This window comes from Acomys minous, assembly GCF_964271855.1.
Source record: "Acomys minous genome assembly, chromosome: 5".
In the NCBI taxonomy this organism is placed as follows: Eukaryota; Metazoa; Chordata; class Mammalia; order Rodentia; family Muridae; genus Acomys; species Acomys minous.
Window position 1 is genome coordinate 93,827,933 of NC_140494.1, and position 19,318 is coordinate 93,847,250.

At 45.4% G+C, this 19,318-nt stretch overlaps 1 protein-coding gene and 1 long non-coding RNA gene across 2 annotated transcripts in view; both read left to right on the top strand.

Annotated features, from left to right (window-relative positions):
• Positions 1-350: 350 nt before the first annotated feature.
• On the top strand, positions 351-10,371 carry LOC311597677. The gene is made up of 3 exons (XR_014779318.1): positions 351-611; positions 6,223-6,371; positions 7,247-10,371. It is a non-coding gene; the product is annotated as an uncharacterized lncRNA (long non-coding RNA).
• Positions 10,372-10,682: 311 nt separating this feature from the next.
• The window catches only part of ARHGAP32 (Rho GTPase activating protein 32), a 234,682-nt gene continuing 226,046 nt past the window's right edge, over positions 10,683-19,318 (top strand). The window contains exon 1 of the mRNA XM_084783262.1: positions 10,683-11,074. The gene's annotated coding sequence lies outside the window, so the exon portion shown is untranslated. The remainder of the gene's footprint in view (positions 11,075-19,318) is intronic.

Sequence of the window (19,318 nt, forward strand, 5' to 3'; positions counted from 1 at the left end):
CTTGATAGCCCTGAACGCTTGTAGAAAATCAAGCTGTCTTTTGAGGTAGGACAGTTCTGGTGGCAGCTCTCAGGCCTCTTCACTGGGTCCCTGCTGTGGCTGGGGACACTGGGGCCACCTCTACCACTTTAAAATTAGTCGCTGACACAGATTCCTAAAAGCATGGTCTGACATGTAAGAGCTACTTCTGAGAAACAAACTCAGTTCATTCGGAAGACCGAGGTTTAGAGGTTATGCACCAGCAGACAAGGGTTTATGTAATAGTTCGCCTTTGTTCCCTGAGCCACATGTGACCTCCCTGCTCCTTCCTGCCGACCGACACCATCCCCAACTGAAAAAATTCAAGCTCTTTTGCCTCCGGTCCTAGTCTCCTCCTGAGCCCTCGAAGAGAATAACAGCAGCTGCGCGACTTTTACATAACGTAAACACGTTATTTACTTTCGTGTTTAATTTCTGCCGCTGCCCAATGTTTGCACAGCTGTTTGATGTCTGTATGCCCATAGATTTGCTCTCGCTGTTTTCATCTCTCTTCAGTGCCAAGCGTTGAGAATCAGAGGCACTCCCTGTTTGCCTTTCTCTGCCCAGCCTTTAGCGTGGTTCCTACTGTACAGGTGAGGACTCAATTAGGAGGGCTGCGTTTCAGTGAGCTCTGCCACTTCCCTGAAGCTAGTTTTCTCCCTTGGTAAAAAGAAAAGACAAAATTCCTGACCTCTCAGGGAAAAACGGGTGAAAGGCGTGAAGGGCGGGGTAGGCGGTGATGATGGTGATTGACTTCATTTTCCCTGGTAAAGGATACCTTATAAGTATCAGGGTGATAGTGAGGAAACCCTAAAAAAAACCACACAGGGGTGAGATGGGGTGGGGCAAAGAGAGTGATGGGGCTAGTTTGGAGGCAGGGCTAGCTGAGGTTATGGAATGGATTGAAAAGAAAAATTACTCTCCTATTCTGGCTTACTTGCCCATCAAAAGATAGTAAGGAGTGCTGGGTACCATGGCACATCTCTGTAATCCCAGCACTTGGAAAGCTGAGGCAGGAGAATCACGAGTTTCAGGCTATCCTAAGATGCACAGTGAGATTCTGTTTCAAAATCCCAAACCAAACAAACCACAAGCAACTTTTTTTTCACTTTCTTCCCCACCCTACCTCTCCCCCCCCAAAAAAGAAAAAAATTACAGTAAAGATTATTAGTGTTTGAAATGTCTGTTAGTTGAAATACTTAATCTATGTATCTATGTAGAAGAGGCTGGTTTGAGTCACTGTACCAGGCTGTGGAAGTGTCTTTGATGTCTTTAGTGGGCATGGGAAAAGGCGTGGCCAGCCACAGAGGGTACAGTAATGAAAAGCTTTGGTGGGAACAGCAGTGCAAGGACCTTTGTCTTCTTACCTTCTGTGGTAGATGATAGGGAAGGGGTGGAAAGTGCACGGTCTCGTTTGAGATGGGGTTCCCTCCTTGGATGTGTAGGAATGCCTGGTGTGTTAGGCAGCTCTCTGTCACCATACTTGGGAAAATTAGCTTATGTAGAGAAAAGCCTGTTTTGGCTTGCAGTTTTGGAGGTTCTGGTTTACCATCAGTGGTCCTATTAATTTGGACCTGAGTTGGCATCTCACCACCACAATGCATGGTGGAACAAACTGCTTAACTCCAAGGTCAAGGAACAAAAGAAGGGAGCTAAACTCTACTATCCCTTCCAAGGGCTCCCCTTCAGTGATCTCAAGATCCCCACTGAGCCGGGCCCATGGCGCATGCCTGTAATCCCAGAACCCAGGGAGACAGAGGCAGGCAGATTTCTATGAGTTTGAGGCCAGCCTGGTCTACAAAGTGAGTCCAGCCAAAGCTACACAGAGAAACTCTGTGTTGAAAAACCAAACCAACCAACCAGCCAACCAACCAACCAACCAAAAAAAAAAAAAAGCCCCACAAAATCAAAAAACCAAAACCTCCCACTGGGTACTACCTCTTTTTTTAATTAATATATTCATGTATACAATGCTTTTTAAATTATTATTAACCTGTTCATATTCATTTCCCTCCTCTGTCCCCTCTCCCACTGGTCTTCCTTCCTCAAAGAGGCCCCCATCTATTTCCACGTTATACCCTTATAGCCCCAATTCCTACATTCTGTATATGAAAGAAAGATGATACTTGTCTTTCTGTATCTTGACCATTGTGAACAGTGTGCAGTGAGGATGGCCGTGTAGACCTCAGGAGCGGGTGGGGTTTCCTCCTTTCACTTTAGCTCATGTACTGGTGTTGTCTTATTGATATCATTTCTTGAGAACATTTACTGAGAGAGCTATGTCCTCGGTCCCAATGTCACTCTATATTACCATATAGACTTTATGAATCTCTCTTTGCTTAAGCATCTCTCAAAGTCAACAATGTCTCATACCCGAGTAAACAACTAGGCCTGCCACTGAACACTACCCAGAGAGGCGTCCTGAAGCAACTAAATTGTAATTTTCTCACCTGCTCAACACATCTCTTCGTTGTACTATTTTTCAAACTATCCCATTGCCCTAAGCAAGCAGGTCATTCCTCTTTATTTTTAAAGCCCATCAAAGACTACCGAGAAACAGTTTTTTAAATCAGAGCATGAACTGAGAAAGGAGTGAGCTGGTAAGTTTTAGTGTGTTACCAGCTCTGCTGGAGCCTGGCTTTTTATATCACTCAGAGGAGTAATGCTGTTTGTTTTCATCATGAAATACATAGAGGAGAAATTGAGTAGGGAGCAGGGGACTAATATTTTGATGGGGTAGTTTTATTGTTTGGTTTGATACAATGTGACCCCTAGCCCCCAGCATATCCAGGGATCATCTGTACTTAAAGTTAAACACAAAGTAACTTCCTAAGCCAAGTACAGTGACTTAAAAAAAAACACAACAATCCAACAAAAATGCTACATAGTATTATCTGGCACAATTCCTCTCAAGCTGCCCGGAAACCTCCTATCTTCTGCATTGAGTTTCAGAAGCAATGGGTGAACTCTCAGCCAACATGTAGTCTGAATGTGGCAGGAAAACCCAGATGCTCTAGACTGTCTGAAAGGCATTCAGTTCTGGAAACTGGAAGTCATAAAAGACAAGCTCCTGGGAGGGGACTCGCTGGGAGCACCCTGGGGAAGCAGCAGCCTGGGGTTGAGTGACCTCTCTTTGATCTTTCGCTTTCCCAAGTCACTTTCCCATGCATTCCCTCCGCACTGGCTTCAGTTCTTTAGATCTAATAAAAGGCTTGGGGGCGGGGGTGGGGGGAGCTCCACCACGTGTCTGAGTGGAGTGCTGATTCAGGCAAGCTGAGCTTGGAGGGAGAAGGGGCGCATTGAGTGTGCTTACAGTGAAAGGTGTATGTGTGTGGGGGTGGTGTGGGGGGGTGAGGGGGTGGGGGGTGTATGTGGATGCTTTCTCATAGTGGCATCTCACCACTGTCACAGCCACTCAAGGGAATTGTACATTCTTGCAAATCACCTCAGTTAAGTATGTCCTCCAAAACAGCATGCTTGCTCGGTAACACAGCTTCAGAGAGGCCGAGGCAGGTGGATCTCCTAGTTTGAAGTCAGCCTGGTCTAGTCTGCAATGTTAGTTTCAGGATAGCAGGGCTACATAGAGAAACCCTATCTTGAAAAACAAAAAACCAACCAACCAAACAACAACAAAAGCTCTGTACTATACTTTCCTCTGAAACATTTTGCTGCCTCTCAAGGATCTCATATCCCCAAATGTGATAGTTACCTCTTTGTTCATTAAACTTCACAAAACTTCACACAACTCTCTACTTGGTTGTGCTTGCTAACAAACAGAATTAACCTGTAATGCCAGCATTCGGGAAGGCAGAGGCAGGCAGATCTCTGTGAGTTCAGGGCCAGTCTGGTCTACAGAGTGAGTCCAAGATAGCTAAGGCTACTCAGAGAAACCTTGTCTTGAAACAAACAAACAGCAAACAACAAAACAACAACAAAAAAGCCCAGAATTAACACATTCTACAAATGTCTACATTTCGATGCTATTTCTTTATTTTCTGACCCATGTTAACATCCTACTGCACAACTGATTGTTGTTATTCTGATTCTACAGAGTACAGGATCTCACAAAGGTGGTATTCTTGTGTATAGGTTGCTGCTTCCTGCCTCTGAAGCTGGTTCTTAATGCTCTAAGGAAATACTTGATTCTGCATAATTTGTAAAGAAAACAGGTTTATATGGCTCATAGTTTGGGGCTTTGAAATCTCAAGCAGTGTGTGCTAGGTCTGGCAAGCCCCTCCCCCACCAACCCACATGGTGTTACCTCATGGCAGATGGCACCATGGCTAGTGTATATGTGACAGGGAGAGATCACATGGTGTGAGATAGGAAGCCAGAGACCAAAGAGGAATCAAGCTTACTCTCTTAGAATAATAACCTTGTTCTTGAGAGATCAAAGTCCTAGAAGAATGACCTTAATCCCTTCCAAAAGGCAGGCCCTGCAATGGCCTAACCAACTTCCACTAGCTTTCGCCTTTTAATTGTTCTAACAGCCAGGCATGGTGGGACATGGCTGTAATCCAAGCTGGCCAGAGGCAAGAGGATGACCTAAGCCTACAAGATTGAGACAAGTCAAGGCATCACAGAAAATGTCTCTTAGTATTGCCATATAGGGGCTGAGGGGTCGGGGATAGAGTAGGGGTTAGTATGTGGACCACATAGCTGTCTCAGAAAGCGTTTTCCCCCTGACACTTTAAAAAAATGCTGATTAAAAAAAGTATATAAAAGCAGCCATTTCAATGTTCTTTGTTCTTTTCATTTATTTTTGTTTTTTGAGACAAGGTTTCTCTGTGTTCCTCTGGTTGCCCTGGACTCATTCTGTAGACTGGGCTGGCTTTGAACTGACAGAGATCGGCCTGCGTCTGCCTCCCAGAGTGCTAGGATTAAAGGCATGCACCACCATGCCCAGCTATTTATTAGGTTTTTAATTTTATGTATATGAGTGTTTTGTCTGCATGCATGCATGTGTACCAAGTACATGCCTGGTGCTTGAGGAGGCCAGGAGAGGGCATAGAATTCCTGAAACTAGAGTTACAAAAGGTTGGAGGTAACAATATGGGTCCCAGTAAAAAAAGGCAGATCCTCTGGAAGAGCAGCCAGTGTTTTTAGCTGCTGAGATATCTCTTCACCCTTTTCCTTATTCTTCAAATACAAGACAAAAATCGTTGGCACTATAAGAGTCATTGTTTCCAAAGTTTCTTTCTTGAAAAGCATTTTCACAGGAATCGGATTCTTCTATCCTTATGATAGTCAACTCAAGAAGAAAGTTTGCAGGCCCATTTCACAGACGGAGGCAGATGTACAAACTGACTTGTACAAGTTTACATGGTAGCACAGGACATAAAAATGAAAAACTACTGCATTTCTCTTCAATACAGCAATCTTTCATTTGGAAGAAGAAAGCACTGCATATAATTTGACTTTAATTTGTATGGGCTGGGGAGATGGCTCAGCAGTACAAGTGCTGGCAGTCCAAGCTAAAGGACTAGACTTCACATCCCCAGAACCTATATAAATGCCAGGTAGCCATGATGGCCCTCCTGTAATTCTAGCCTCAGAAAGTGGAGGCAGGGGACCTGTGGAGCAAGCTGGGCAGTGAGAACCCCCATATGGGTGAGCTTTGCATCTGATGGAGAAACTTTACCTCAAAGAATAAGGTCAAAGAGTAATGGAGGAATATTCTTGATATCACCCTTAGATCTCCACAGATGTCCACACAGGCACATGCTAATATGTGCTTACACACATGCACGAACACCATGCACACATATACATGAAACAAAGCCAAACAAAGCCAAGCAGGACTTCCTCGTGCTTATAAAGTTTGTGTTGGAGACTGGCAGGTCCCAGGAGCTTGCTGTCTATCCACTCTAGCCAAACAGTAAAGGTCAGGTTGAGCAGGAGACCCTGTCTAAAAAAATAGGGTGGAAAGAAATAGAGGAGACCCCTGCCTCACACCTTTCTTTGCTAAATTGTCCTACTTTTAAAATTCAGTTTTAGACTTTCAGGATACTTTGTTTTGATTTCCAAATGATTTAATTTTGTAATTTGAAGCAGTTCTCATTTGTAATACTATATAGTAACAATAGATAAGAAGTGAGTTAAATTCTTTTTGTGTGTTTCCTGTTAGTACCATTTATCAATGTGGGGACAATGGTGCATAAACAAAGCCAGTATCCTAACAGTCCTCATGTTTTAATGACAGAGACAAAACAAGAAGTATCACTCGCACACAACAACACAGTGATGAGTGCTTTGTGAAAAGAAAAGAATGAGAGGCCAGCATAGACAGCCCCTTTGGGACAGAAGCTCAGGAGGTTAATTTAAAAGCCAGGAAAACAGAGCTGCTTCTGCAGGTGAGGTTGGTGCAGAGTGGAGGACAGAGGCTTAGAGCCTGGAAAGGCTGGAGGAAGAGCTTCGGAGTTTACCAGTCCGGTCTTGAGAGGCCGGGAGCCATGGAAGGCTTCAAGGAAGGAGAAGGGTATCTTACTGACCATTTGAAAGGCATTCTCAGCCTGGTGGTAGTGGACTTGCCTTTAGTTCCAGCAGGCAAATCTCTGTGAGTTTGAGGTCTGCCTGGTCACCCAGCCAAGACAACACAATGAAACCCTGTCTGGAAAACAAACAAGCAAGCAAGCAAGCAAACAAACAAACAAACAAAGGCCTTCTCTGCTGGCTCTATTAAGGCTAGATCACGGGGAAGAAAGAATGTAAGTTCACCAGGAGAGCGACCATGAGGGTCCATCTGGGAGTGGATAGCTAAGGGGGAAGGGATTAGGCTCACTTTGCAAGGTGGAACTGGAAGAATTTCCTTGACAAACCAGTGTGGTGGTGGATCAAAAGAGGTGCTTTGGCGGATGAAAAGGCTTTGGTTTGGTTGTGAATATAGACAATAATTTTCTTTTAGGACTGGAATGAAGCTTGGTAATAGTGAGTGCTTGTGTAGCATTGTGTCTAAGACTTGTAAGATCCTGGGTTTGATCCCTAGCCCTAGACACACACACACATACACACACACACACACACATACACACACACACACACACACACACACACACACACACACACACGGTGGGGGGGGGGAGGAAGTGATCTGACCATGGTGGTGCATAACTGTAAATCCAGAACTCAAGAAGCAGAAGGATCATGAGTTCCAGGTTAGCTTGAGCTACATAAATAATTTACATTTGAGTTCCATAGAGAGACTTTTTTTTTTAATGTTCTGTTGCAGATACATCAAGGTTGAAATATCCAAGCATTGATGTTTGGGAGTCCACTGGATATATAAGAGCTCTGGGAGAGGTCAGAGTTGATGCATGGAGTTCTATTTAAAGCCTGAAGCTGGAGATTTCCCAGGATGGGAGTACAGAAAGAGAATAGGAAGAGCCCAAGGTCAGAGCTCTGAAGTCAACATTTAGAATACTAGAGGACAGAGGGATGACAAAGGACTTGAATGACTCAAAAGCAAACACCCAGACAGGTGTAGCTGGTGTCAAGGTTTAAAAAAGAAAGAAAGAAAGAAAGACCCTTTGTGGGAGAATAAATACAATTTCTACATTGTTGACCAAGTAAAAGTTCTAAATTATTGTGGCAGAGGCTAATAAACTAACAGTGATGGGCAAGACAATGAAGTTGATCATTTCAAATGTGCCCAGATTTGTCAAACCCCAGTGGAGAGGATTCTTTAAGTTCCTTAAAATGCTTCCTGATAGCTAGGAGAACGTTGCAGCTAGAAAATCTTTTTGTTTGTTTGGTTTTTGTTTTTCAAGACAAGAGTTCTCTCTGTGTAACCCTGGCTGTCCTGGAACTCCCTCTGTAGCAGAGACTGGCTTTGAACTCAGAAATCTTTTGACCTCAGCCTCTGGAGTGCTGGCATTGTAAAGGCATGGGCCCCCACTGGCCAGCTGATAGCCAATCATTAAAAAACAAAAACAGCAACAAAAAAACTTCCTCTGTTGCTCCTCCCCTTTTAGAAAGGGAATGTCATGTGGGGCTGGCCTCTTGGTTAGAAAAATAAATAAGCAAGGCAATGTCACTTGTCAGGTTGGGAAAACTCTACTAAACTTGGCCCACTCTTGGCAACTCGCTTGTCTCAAGCCAGCTGTTGAGTATTCAGTTTTGGGATTCAAATAAGGTTCTTTCTCTCCCTTGCTCAATTCCCAGGCTCTTTCTACGTCAAGGTTAGGTAAGTGTTGCAGTCATGTGTGCGGCTGCTCTTTTGGCTGGCTTTACTTGTCTGCACTGTGACTCTGCTTCTCGGCTTAGAGGGGACTGCAATGCAACAGATCTGAGATGCAGGGAGAGAGCCCAGATGCCACCTCCTGGAAGGTGACAGTGCCAAGGCTGAGAAAAGGAGGCCAGCCTGAGGCATCCAACAGTTTCAGAGAGGGGGAGTATCTGCTCCTCCTTCTTCGCCTCACCTTGTAAATATTGAAGGAAGTCACACACAGATAACAAAGTCCTATCACTTAGCTCCATTTTATAGTTGCAGAGAGAGGCGTTGTCTTTTTTCTTTTTAGGGAATGTTGTTTTTTTTGTGTGTGTGATTTATATATTTAGTCACTGAAGATGTTATGAAGACAGAGGTAATTGATTATAAACATCTAAGACACCGAGGTCAGATGGCTACAGAATTGCCTAGTGATCAAACCCTCCAGGTTACATGCAGGTTCACTGATGACAAACAGTGACACAGAGGACATTTGGATGGTTCCATCTGGGGGGAGGGAGTGTGGCTCAGAACAGATAAAGGAGGATTAGAATCCTTGAACTTGCCTATACATCTCTGGTGTTTGGAAAACAGCTGGAGTCTATTGTTCTTTGAAATAAAACACAAATAAAAAATAGTTACCAAGACATTTAAGAGGATTTAAGGCAAAATATATGTATCACCCAGTGTATTCTAAGCCCTAACCCCTTTAATGCAATCATCCAAACCCAACGCTGGATCATAGACCATCTAACATTCAACATTTTAGGGCTTTATGCAAAAACTTTAGATTGTGAAGGCTTTCTGAATAGAATGCAGACAGGCTCTGGAGGATCTGAGCTGAGAGTAGCCAAGGTAGGTATGGCCTTGGGCAGAACTTGCCTCCTGCGGTGACCTAGTTCTCCCCTCCGCTCTTGACTTCCTCGGGTATCACGGGATATTCACATTTCATGCTCACCAAAATCCCCAGCCCAACACAAGCTATCAGATTTATTCCTGTGCTTCTGGCAGACATTACTGACTGTGACCAAAAGGGGCCGTTTCGATTTGGTAAAAAGAAAGAATGTCCCATTGCGGAAGGTTCCAGGGTTCCTCGTTTGCTGTCTTTTAGGCTCTATTCATGAAGAGACCCTTAGGACCCAAATGCTTGGGCTTCTTCTAGTAGAGGGCTGAAGTGCATTTACCAAACATGGCTTCTTGATGTTTCCATGCTAGCCTGCGCTTCTGCAATTCTCATTCCATTGCCTTCCTGGTTCTGTGCTAGAAAACGTGTAGGATATTTATCCTAAAGAAACGTTGGTTCTACCGACGCTGTCAGGAAAATGGAATTACTGTACATGTTCACCCTCTAATTTCTCCCCAGGATGTGGTGAAATCCTGGTGCGTGTGTGCCCTTGAGATTCAGCTAATTGCGGTCAAGGCCGTGTTTTACATCCAACGACTCCCACTGAAATGACTAAACGCTGAGTGGACCCAATCACTGCAGTGACATTAGATGATGCAGATTTTGGCATTCATAGGTTTGAACATAAAAGCAAGTTACTTAGGTTAACTGCTCCCCTTGTCCACAACATTAAGATATGGAACGACTCGGAAGGACTAAAATGTATAAAGATAAAGGGGGAAGGTTGGGGTGAGGAAGGGGGTGGCGTTGGAGGAAAATCAGTAGACTAGCCCGTTATCTTCTCTGCATTCTGACATAGTGATGGTCGTTGCAGGTGAAAGTGCTTTACAACCTCTGAGGCAGAACAATAGAACCATGGGAAAGAATCAAGGGCTGTGACATCCAGTCAGGGGGTTTCCAGGGAGTCCCTCCGTCGCCTCCAGATCTGTCGTCTTAGCACATGCCTTCAAGTTCCCTGCTCTTTTCCCCCTTCCTTGCCCTTCTCCTCAGCTACACCACTTTCAATTTGCCGGTCCAGAACTCTGAATGAAGAAGCCAACCGAGGGAACTTTTAGGCACCCTATACCCTAATTCCAAAATACAGGCGGCGCGAGTTGATTCTAGCCTCAATCAGGCAGAGGGCACCGGCGGAGGATCTCCTGACTCCCGGCAACGCCCCCTCCCCTCCCGGGTGCACTGACAGGATTCTGGGGTCAGCAGCAGGGGGAGGAGAGAAGCCTCTGCCGTAGTCTCGGAGGATGCCTTTTCCTGCAGCGGCTTTGGAATCCTTGCAACGCAGCAGGACGCAGGGGCCGATGGGGGACAGCCGAAGTGCAAGCCCCGGGCTAGCAACTCGGCTCCCCGTTCCCTCCCCAAGCGGCCCCCCACCACAACCGCGCCCCCCGCAGTGCACATGCTTTTCCCGGGACAACAGCAGGCGAGGCCTCGCCGCGCGCGAGGCGGCCGTGCGCGCGCTCCTTGCGCCCTCCTCGCGCGTGCTCGTGCCCGCGGCCGCGGCGGCGCGCCTCTTCTCCCGCTGCGGGCGTCGCGGGTGCAGAGGAGGCGGAGCGCTGGAGGCGGAGGCCGAGCGGGCGCGGACCGGCGGGGCGGGGGCGGCCCGAGGCGTGCGGGCGAGGGGGTTCTGCGGCGCGCAGCGGCGGCCCGGGGGGTCCAGGCGGCCGCGGGAGGAGAGCGCGCCGCGCGCCTGAGGTGCCGACCCGAGGCCGCGGCCCGCAGCCGGCGCCCCCGCGCCTGACGGGGCGGCGAGGCGGGATGAGGCGCTGGCGCGGGGGGCGCCCGGCCGAGCCCCCGCGGCGGCCCTGGGCGGCCCGGCGCTAGGCGGCGGCGGCAGCGGCGGCGGCGGCCGGGGCGGACGAGGGCGGCGGGCCCAGCCCGCGGAGGGCAGACACGGAGCGGAGAGCGGCTCGAAGCGACGCCGCGGCGGCGCGGCGGGGCCGCGGGGCTCGGTAAGGCGCGGGCGGGCTGGCGGGCGGGCGGGCTGGCTGGGGGCGCCGCTGACGTGGGCCGCGCGGCGGGCAGGGCTGCGGGGCCTCCTTGCTTGGCCGGCACCGGTGCTTCAGGACGTGCACGTTGGGATCGGATGCTCTTGGGGGCCATCTCGGGTCTCTCCCGCCTCTCGGGCCGACAGAGCGACGGGTCCGCCACCTCTGGCTAGCATCCCTCGGCGAACCGTGCATTCCGACGGCCTCCGGGCCTGCTGCGGCGCTTCCCGCCCGAGGCCGAGGCCGGCCACCGCGCGCCTCCTCGGGGACCGGGCTGCTCTCTGAGGAACCCCTGCGCGCACAGGGGCAGCGGAGCCAGCAGTCTCGGCTCCCTGGGACTCCAGTGGAGTTTCCCCTCTCATCCTAATTGGTTGAAGTTGCTGCTACAGTTGGACGGTAGTGGTGACTTAGTGCCTCGCTTTTCCCCTTGACTTTCCCCGCCATCCCCCTCGTATTGCGTTTCCCATTTTGTTGACTGGAGTAAATATTTATGTTAAAGGGTCCGTGCCCAGAGTACTGGATACTGCAGGGAGAGAATCAGGCCCGAAATTTTAAGCTTTAGTCTGGACCCTTTAGAACCTCACCTGCGTACGAGGCTTAGAGAATGTGGCTGGGAGGAGGAGGCCCAGCTCAGGATGCTTGGCATGGTCTCCTAGTTATCCTTTAGGAAATAGAATTCGGATAATTATAATCTTGATCGTATGCAGAATTACAGTCAAGCTGTAAACTGCTTGAGGCGCTGCATGATGCTACATGGATAGCTGGGCCGGAGCACTGTTGTCAGCATCCCTTTTATTTTCCATTCTTTTAGAGTTTTATTTGGCACAGATTGAGATCTTTTAAGTGCGCCCGAATGGCAGAACTTTTCTGATACATTGGTTGCTTTTGTAAACATTGCCTTTGTTTGTGTGCTTCTATTGGAAGAAGAAAAGGCAAACGGTGCCTGTAGTAACTGGCTCTTAAGTGTCCACAAACTGTGCTAGTTTGATGCAGTGACTGGATTTGTTGGAATATTTTTGAGTACTGATGTTTGTGGTTCATGAATGCATTCTTTTCATTATTGAGTGAATTGAAGTCTAAGTCAGAATCCACGTTTGTTCCTTGGCCCTGAGTGGGAAGGCAATCGTAGCAGCACTTGCCACAGCACATCTTCAGAGTTTTTCAGAACTCCTGCTGTATATTCCTGTTCATGGGGCTGTGTGTGTGAGGATGAGGGATGACAATGTGATTTCCATTTGCGCGGATGTCTGGAATCTGATTCATCCTCAAGTTGGATATGGCGGAGATGATTCTCAGAGCAAGAAGTCTGTAACAGTGTGAGGTTGGAACCGTGCTTATTAAGACAGTTCATCCGTTCTTACTGTAGTTTGTGCAGCAGTTCCTGGAATAAAGCAGCACTTTGGACAGAGGCTTGTCCAGCTGTAGCTATGGTGGCAGCCCAGATTGCTTGCGATCCTGCCCTTGGAGATGGGGGCAGGGTGACGCAGTGGGGGACAAAAGGTGTATGTGGAACAGAGAGGAAGTGTTAGTTGAAGAACCTTGGTCAGTTATGTAACAGTTTTGTTTCTGAGGGAGAGGGTAGGAACCAGCAGGACAGGCTCAGCTGTCATTAAAGCCTTTGATGTTGGTTTGAATTCTAGTAGCCGTTATGTTTCTTTTATTTCCTTTTCCCAGCCCCACATTATTTTTCAATCACCAGAAGCTTAGCCACAGTTGGGCTGAGACTTTAATGGCAATGCATTCGTTTCTTCTTCTTCTTCTTCTTCTTCTTCTTCTTCTTCTTCTTCTTCTTCTTCTTCTTCTTCGTTGTCTCTTTTGTTGTTATACTGAAGATGGATTTATCGTTGCTTTTTCCTCCCTAGATGACTTGTCTCTTCATTTCTTAAGACAAGGTCTTGGGGATCCTAGGTTGGCCTCAAACTTGATACGTAGCTGTGAATGACCATCAAATTCTGATCCTCCTGTTTCCAATCCCCAATTAAATTTTAATTCTGGAATTGAAAGACCTATCACTAGACCCCATTTACCTGGTGCTCCATGCATGCTAGGCCAGCACTGTCCCAACTGAGCTGCATCTCCATGGGGTGATTTTTTTTTTCCCATCAAAACATTCTCTCTCTTAACTGACTGGGCATATTATCTGCATAGTATATATAGACTCACTGCTGCCTATAGATGAATTTAATAAATGTCAGGGACTAGCAGATGTTTTCTTCATAAGACAGTAGCAAAAGAAAATGACTAAACATAGTATCTTTAAAGGCTAAGACTAGCGTCTCCTTGAGAATGTTAAGGTTTTAAGCAAAGAACATGTAATCTGTTTCCATGGAAGTAGTCAGGGGGCCAAGTGGACTTGAAGATAGGCCTTGGCTATGGTTTTGTTACTCAGTAACGTGAATCAGAGGCAACTTGGAGAGGAGAGGGCCTATTCTAGTCATAGTCCATAGTGGAGGGAAGCAGGGACTGAAGAGCAGACAATGGGAGGAATGCTGCTTATTGGCTTGTTCTTCATCTTCTTTCTTATACAACCCAGGGCCACCTGCCTGGCAGTGGCATTGTTTGTAAGCCATTAATTAGGAGAATGGCCTCATAGACATGCCTGTAGGAACTTTGATGGAGGCAGTTCCTCAATGGAAGTTCCCTGTTGCCAGGTGATTTTCAGTTTGTGTCAAGTTGACAAAACCAACCAGCACAGTAGCATAGTGGCATGGTACCTTCCTTGGGCACAACTGGCATTGTAGAACCTTTGTTTTTGTTTTTCTTCTAATGTATAAAATAGACGTGGGAAAGCTTGGTTATCTTCCTTGTATAGTTGTGAAGGGTCAGGTGATAGAAAGTGTGTGGAAATGCTTTGTAAAACCTGTTATGAGGAAGGAAGCACTGTTATTACACACAAACGTGTTAAATGCAGCCCTGTCTCACCTGGAAAATTGGCTTGGCAAATTGTTTTATTAATCTGATTTTTCTAGTTGTACAAGGGATTGAACCCAAGGACCCATGCATGCTACGCAAATAAATGCTTTGTCTTTGAGTTCCAGCCCTTGGCAGATATTTTAAAAGTGATTTACAAAATCAGATAAAGAGTAAGGAAGTATTAGATTTCTTCCAGTTCTAAGCTTTTCTGACACTTATTTTTGAGGCGAATCCTATGTAGAAACTAGCATTGGACTTTTGAGAATTTGTAGTTGTTCTCAGAAAGGTTAACTGAGCTGAGACTCTGGGTTGCTTTGGAATATTCAAAATGTTTAAGAATTTTACAAGTAAGAATTTCTTAAGTCACAATGATATTTTGTCGGGTTAGATATGTAATGGCAGTTGAAGGCTTAGGGCTTGACTCTTAGCACTCTAAGAAGCCAATGTTGTGTTTGTCTGCATTTATGTGTGTGTATGTTCATGTGTGTGTATATGAGTGCATCTGGTCAGCCTCGATGTCATCCCACAGGAGGCATCTGTCTTATTTTTTGAGACAGGGTCTACTTGGAGCTTAACAAGTAGGCTAGACTGACAAGTCAGTGAGTCCCAGAGATCTGTCTGCCTGTCCGCCTTCCCAGCACTGAGGTTGCACATGTGGGCCAGCATGCTAGGCCTTTTTATTTTATTTTATTTTTAAATGTGTGTTTTACACATCTGAACTTAGGTCCTCATGCTTCCATGGAAAGTACTTTAGTGACTGAGCAGTCTCTCCAGCCTCTTTTCCTCATTTAGGCTGGAATTGGTATAATGCAGCCTACAGGCCTGAATGACTCATGAGCTAAGAGTGATTTAAACATTTTTAAGCTGGGTGTGGTGGCAAACACCTGTAGTCTCAGCACTTGGGAGGCAGAGGCAGGTGGATCTCTGAGTTTCAGGTCAGCCTGGTCTATAAAGCAAGTTCTAGGACGGCCAGGGCTACACAGAAAAACTCTGTCTCAAAAAACCAAAACCAAAACCAAAAAAAAAAAAATTAAGTGGTTGAAACATTTTAAAAATTATTGGGAACTCGGGCTCTCTCTCAGTGGTTCAAAGATCCCTGTCTTTACCTTGTGTAACACCCTGGACTTGATCCTTAGTACCATAACAAAAAGTTCTGTTGAGATATGGTCGCCCTCCCTTACTCTCTGTGCTATTGATGGGCAACTTGGCATTCAGCAGGAGAGCTGATTATTTCTAGAGGTAGTGAGTGCAGTAAACCCTAAGATCTGTATCATCTAGTCCCTTGCAGAAAAAGTTTGTCAACCCCTGATTTAGGACTTGAATTTTTGTTTTTGTTTTTGTTTTTGTTGCTATAATTAGGACAGGTGTTGTTTCCTGTCATAGCCTCAAGAAGTTCTGACATGTGCTTTGGAGTCAGATGTACTTGTGTCTAAATGTCCATTGTGACTCTTAAAGCATTTGGTCTTGCAGAAGCTCATGTGCCTCCGTCGTAAGCAGGGAATTGGTGTAGTTACTATCTACCCTAGGATGCCGTCCTGGATTAAATGAACAGTGCTTATCAAATCCTGACAGGCTGTTGAGTAAGCAGCGAGCACCAAGTAAGAGCATGATAGCTGTAAATTCTAAAGAGCTGTAATAGTTTTGAGCTCAGTTTTAGCAAGTTTTGTTTTCTCCTTGAGTGTTGTGCTACATGGAATTTTATGGAGTTATCTCTTTTACTGAAACTGTTAGTTTAGCTAGGAGCTAACAATAATTTGAAATAGTTCCTATATATTATAATATGTAATATATATATATATACATATATATATATATTAGATAATTAACAGAAAGGGGGAAGCTATGTCTGTTTGTCAGAGGTCCAGCTTCTTCATAATATCCTAGCAATATCCCTAGGCTTACAAAGTGAATTTAAATACCATTTCTATTTTAGTACTAGTTTAAAAAAAAAAAGGATGTGTGTGAAAGACCTGTTTTAATTAGGCCAGGGAAGATAACTGTCCCTGTGTGTACTCTATACTCTAACTCTTAGGAATTGCAGCAATGTTTTTGTAATGTTCTCTTTGGAGTTAAAATAATAAAAGTTATTATTTTTATTATTATTTTACTGTTTAGAGATTTTGCTATTCAACTGCTTTCTCACGTATTAGCTATTTTACACTTTAGAAATAGGATGTGTATCTGAAATGCTGATTTATTTAGGGTTAATCCCAATGGAAGAGTGAGCAAACAGAAAAAGGCCCCTTGTTCTGACAGGATTAAACAAGATAGAGTTGCGGTCACTGTGGCTGTTGTAGTCCTGCAAATTTTATAATTGCCTGGCCTATATATGGTCCTTAACTGCAGTGAGATGAAGCCGAGGAGGCGGAGGAGGTGATGAGTTCCCACACTGCCCTTGGCACACCAGTGGCATGGAGGTGCAGAGGCCATCCAGAGCGGCAGTACTCTGCACTTGCAAAACTGGTAGGGAACAGTTGTACCACTTGAAAAATGTTGAGGCCTCATATGAGGTGACATTTTCTCTTCAGATACAACCCCAACAAAACCAGAGGTTTCTTAACCTGGCAGATGAAGGTTCAACAGAAATTCCCTAAGGGACTAAAGTAGGAGGATCTGATAAAATAGGGGCTCTTCCTTGGTATTTTAAGGTACGCACTGTAGGATAGGCAAAATGAATTGAGAAATGGGGTATTTGGTTTAATTTCTCCCGTGAAAGATGTGAGCTGGAATATTCAGAGTGAATGCAAAGCTGTATTTTCAGAAATAACTCAGTTATTTTGGCTTATGGCCATCCTTTGGCTTGCTTTTCTTTTTTCCTTAAAGACTTATTTTTAATTTTCATTTATATGTGTGCATATGCACCATTTGTGGGTACCCCAGAGGTCAGAAGAGGGCATAGTGTCCCCTGTAGCTGGAGATGGAGGTGGCTATGGTCCGCCTAATGAGGGTGCTGGGATCTGTTACCTTGGGTTCTCTGGAAGAGCAATGTGAACCCTTTATGCTAGGGCATCTCTCCAGCCTGTTAGCCTGTTTTAAATGTTGTATCCCATTAATCTTGACTCTTGTATAGAGATGGTGTACATTGAAAACAGAAGTGCATTACCACCATTAGAAAGCGTTAGACTAGATTCAGATAGCCTGTAGGTGCACGTTGGGAGTTAACTCTGCAGTACATATTCCATTCATTTGCCAGAAACAGTAAGATCTTTTTTTGTTTGTTTGTTTGCTTGTCTTTCCGAAACGGGTTTCTTTGTGTAGCCTTGACTGTTCTGGACTCTCTTTGTAGGCCAGGCTGGCCTCGAACTCACAGCAATTCACCCGACTTCACCTCCTGAGTGCTGGGATTAAAGGCATGCATCACCACCTGGCAGATCTTTATTTTTGTAGCCCAGCCTTTATCCTGAGCAGGGTATCTGACTGCATGCACCCTTGTTCATTTTTTTTTTAATTGCAAATAGTCAAAAGGACTCTTCTAATAAACATTTTCAGTGGTTTTAAAGAACATGTCATGTAAATTCAGTAATTACTCAGTGTATTAAACACTGATCTCCCCCCTCCAAAAGCAATTTTTACAGAGAAAGCAGTTTTGAATCCAAAGCTTGAGAACCTAGGCATTTATTTTGACTCTGTTGTAAGCAGTTTGTGACCTTGAGCACATGGTTTGTCTCTCCCAGATTCATTTTCTTCAGATACAAAATGAGAGGTCAGACTGGAGGTCTCTGAGGTCCTTCTGTGATCCAGAATTCTCTTTTTCTCTCCCCACCTCCCGTGTGTGTGTGTGTGTGTGTGTGTGTGTGTGTGTGTGTGTGTGTGTGTGTGTCTATGCTCCCAGTTCTGTGGGGACCTTTATCTTGCACATTTGCTCTTGGCCTCTCCAAAGAGAACCTCACGGGACTTACTCATCTTGCTGTATCTGTGGTCCTTCACATTCGGAATGAGGGAAAACAAATCTCACTTAGCATATCTACAGATCTTGGGTGATGCTACTGCAGTGGAAAATAGCTAAGAAGGGGTCTTGGAGTCTCTGCTTAGGGAGCTGTTTTAGGAAGGGTATTTTAAAACCCAAGGAAGAAGACAGTGGGATGAGGCTGGTTTGTTGCCTGCGTTATTGAACATGTGCCGGATGAGCTGAATTAACTCCTTCAGATTCTGAAATTGGGTCACTTTCTCCTTGGCTGAGAAGTAGCAGCCTTTAAAGAACCTGTCAGTACCTGATGACTGCTCAGTTCAGGCCAGATTAGATGGAAGGCAGAAGGGACGGATTTTTACAAATTCTGTTTACTTGTTTACTCTTGTGCATGGTACTTGTGACCACACATGTGCATGCAGGGGCCAAGGAGGATTTTGATTTCCCTCTATTGTTCTCTGACTGGCCCTGAAGCTAGCCTGGCTAGCCAGGCAACTTGTAGGATCTGCCTATCTTTGTTCCTTAAAGTTGGCATGTGTTCATAGGTGCTGGGGATTTGAACTCAGGTCTTCATGTTTATACAACTAGTATCCTTACCTACAGGGGACATTTTCCCAGCCCCAGAAGTTACCTATTTTACATATTTTAATTTACTAGAAGTACATTAAAGGAGCAGCCTTTCTCATGAAAAGACATGTAAGAAGTGATAAGAGACCAAATGGATCTGTCAGAACACAGTTCAATCCACAGATCTTCTTCTTACCGTCTTGGCTTCCATCTGCAGTTAATTATTAATTTCCCATTCTTTCTTTCCTAGCTCATGTCTTTTAGGCACACATGGATACGTTACTGGCAAGTCGGGTAACTAATTGTTTTCTAGCTGCCATTCCTTCAGCTTCAGTCAGTTTGTATCTTGACATGCGTCTGCCCAGGTAGCTACTACATTTCCTAGCCTCTTTCTGATAGCTAGGCATGGACATGTGATTCAATTCTGGCTAAATGGATGTGAGCAGAAGTGGTGTGTGTGATATCTAGGTCATGGCCTTAGAGAGGAAGCTAATTGCCTTCCACTTCCTCGGCTTCCTTTTTGTGGATGAGAATGTATCATGTTAACACAGGGTTGGGAAATACTATTTCAACCTTGTAGCTGAGAGCTTTGCCTTTGAGGGCAGTGGATGAAAAATATAGGCCCCTGATAATTTTGCAGTAGAGCCGTGTCCTTGCTTGGGACTACTCATTTTCTCTAGATGGATAGTGAGAGAGGAAACATATTTTTATCTCCAGTCATTGTTATTTTAATTGAATGAATCACCTGCTTCAAACCACCTTTGCTTTTACTTTAGCCTTTATTCTGCTGCTCAATTGCTTTTTTCTCTTTGCAGCAGAAA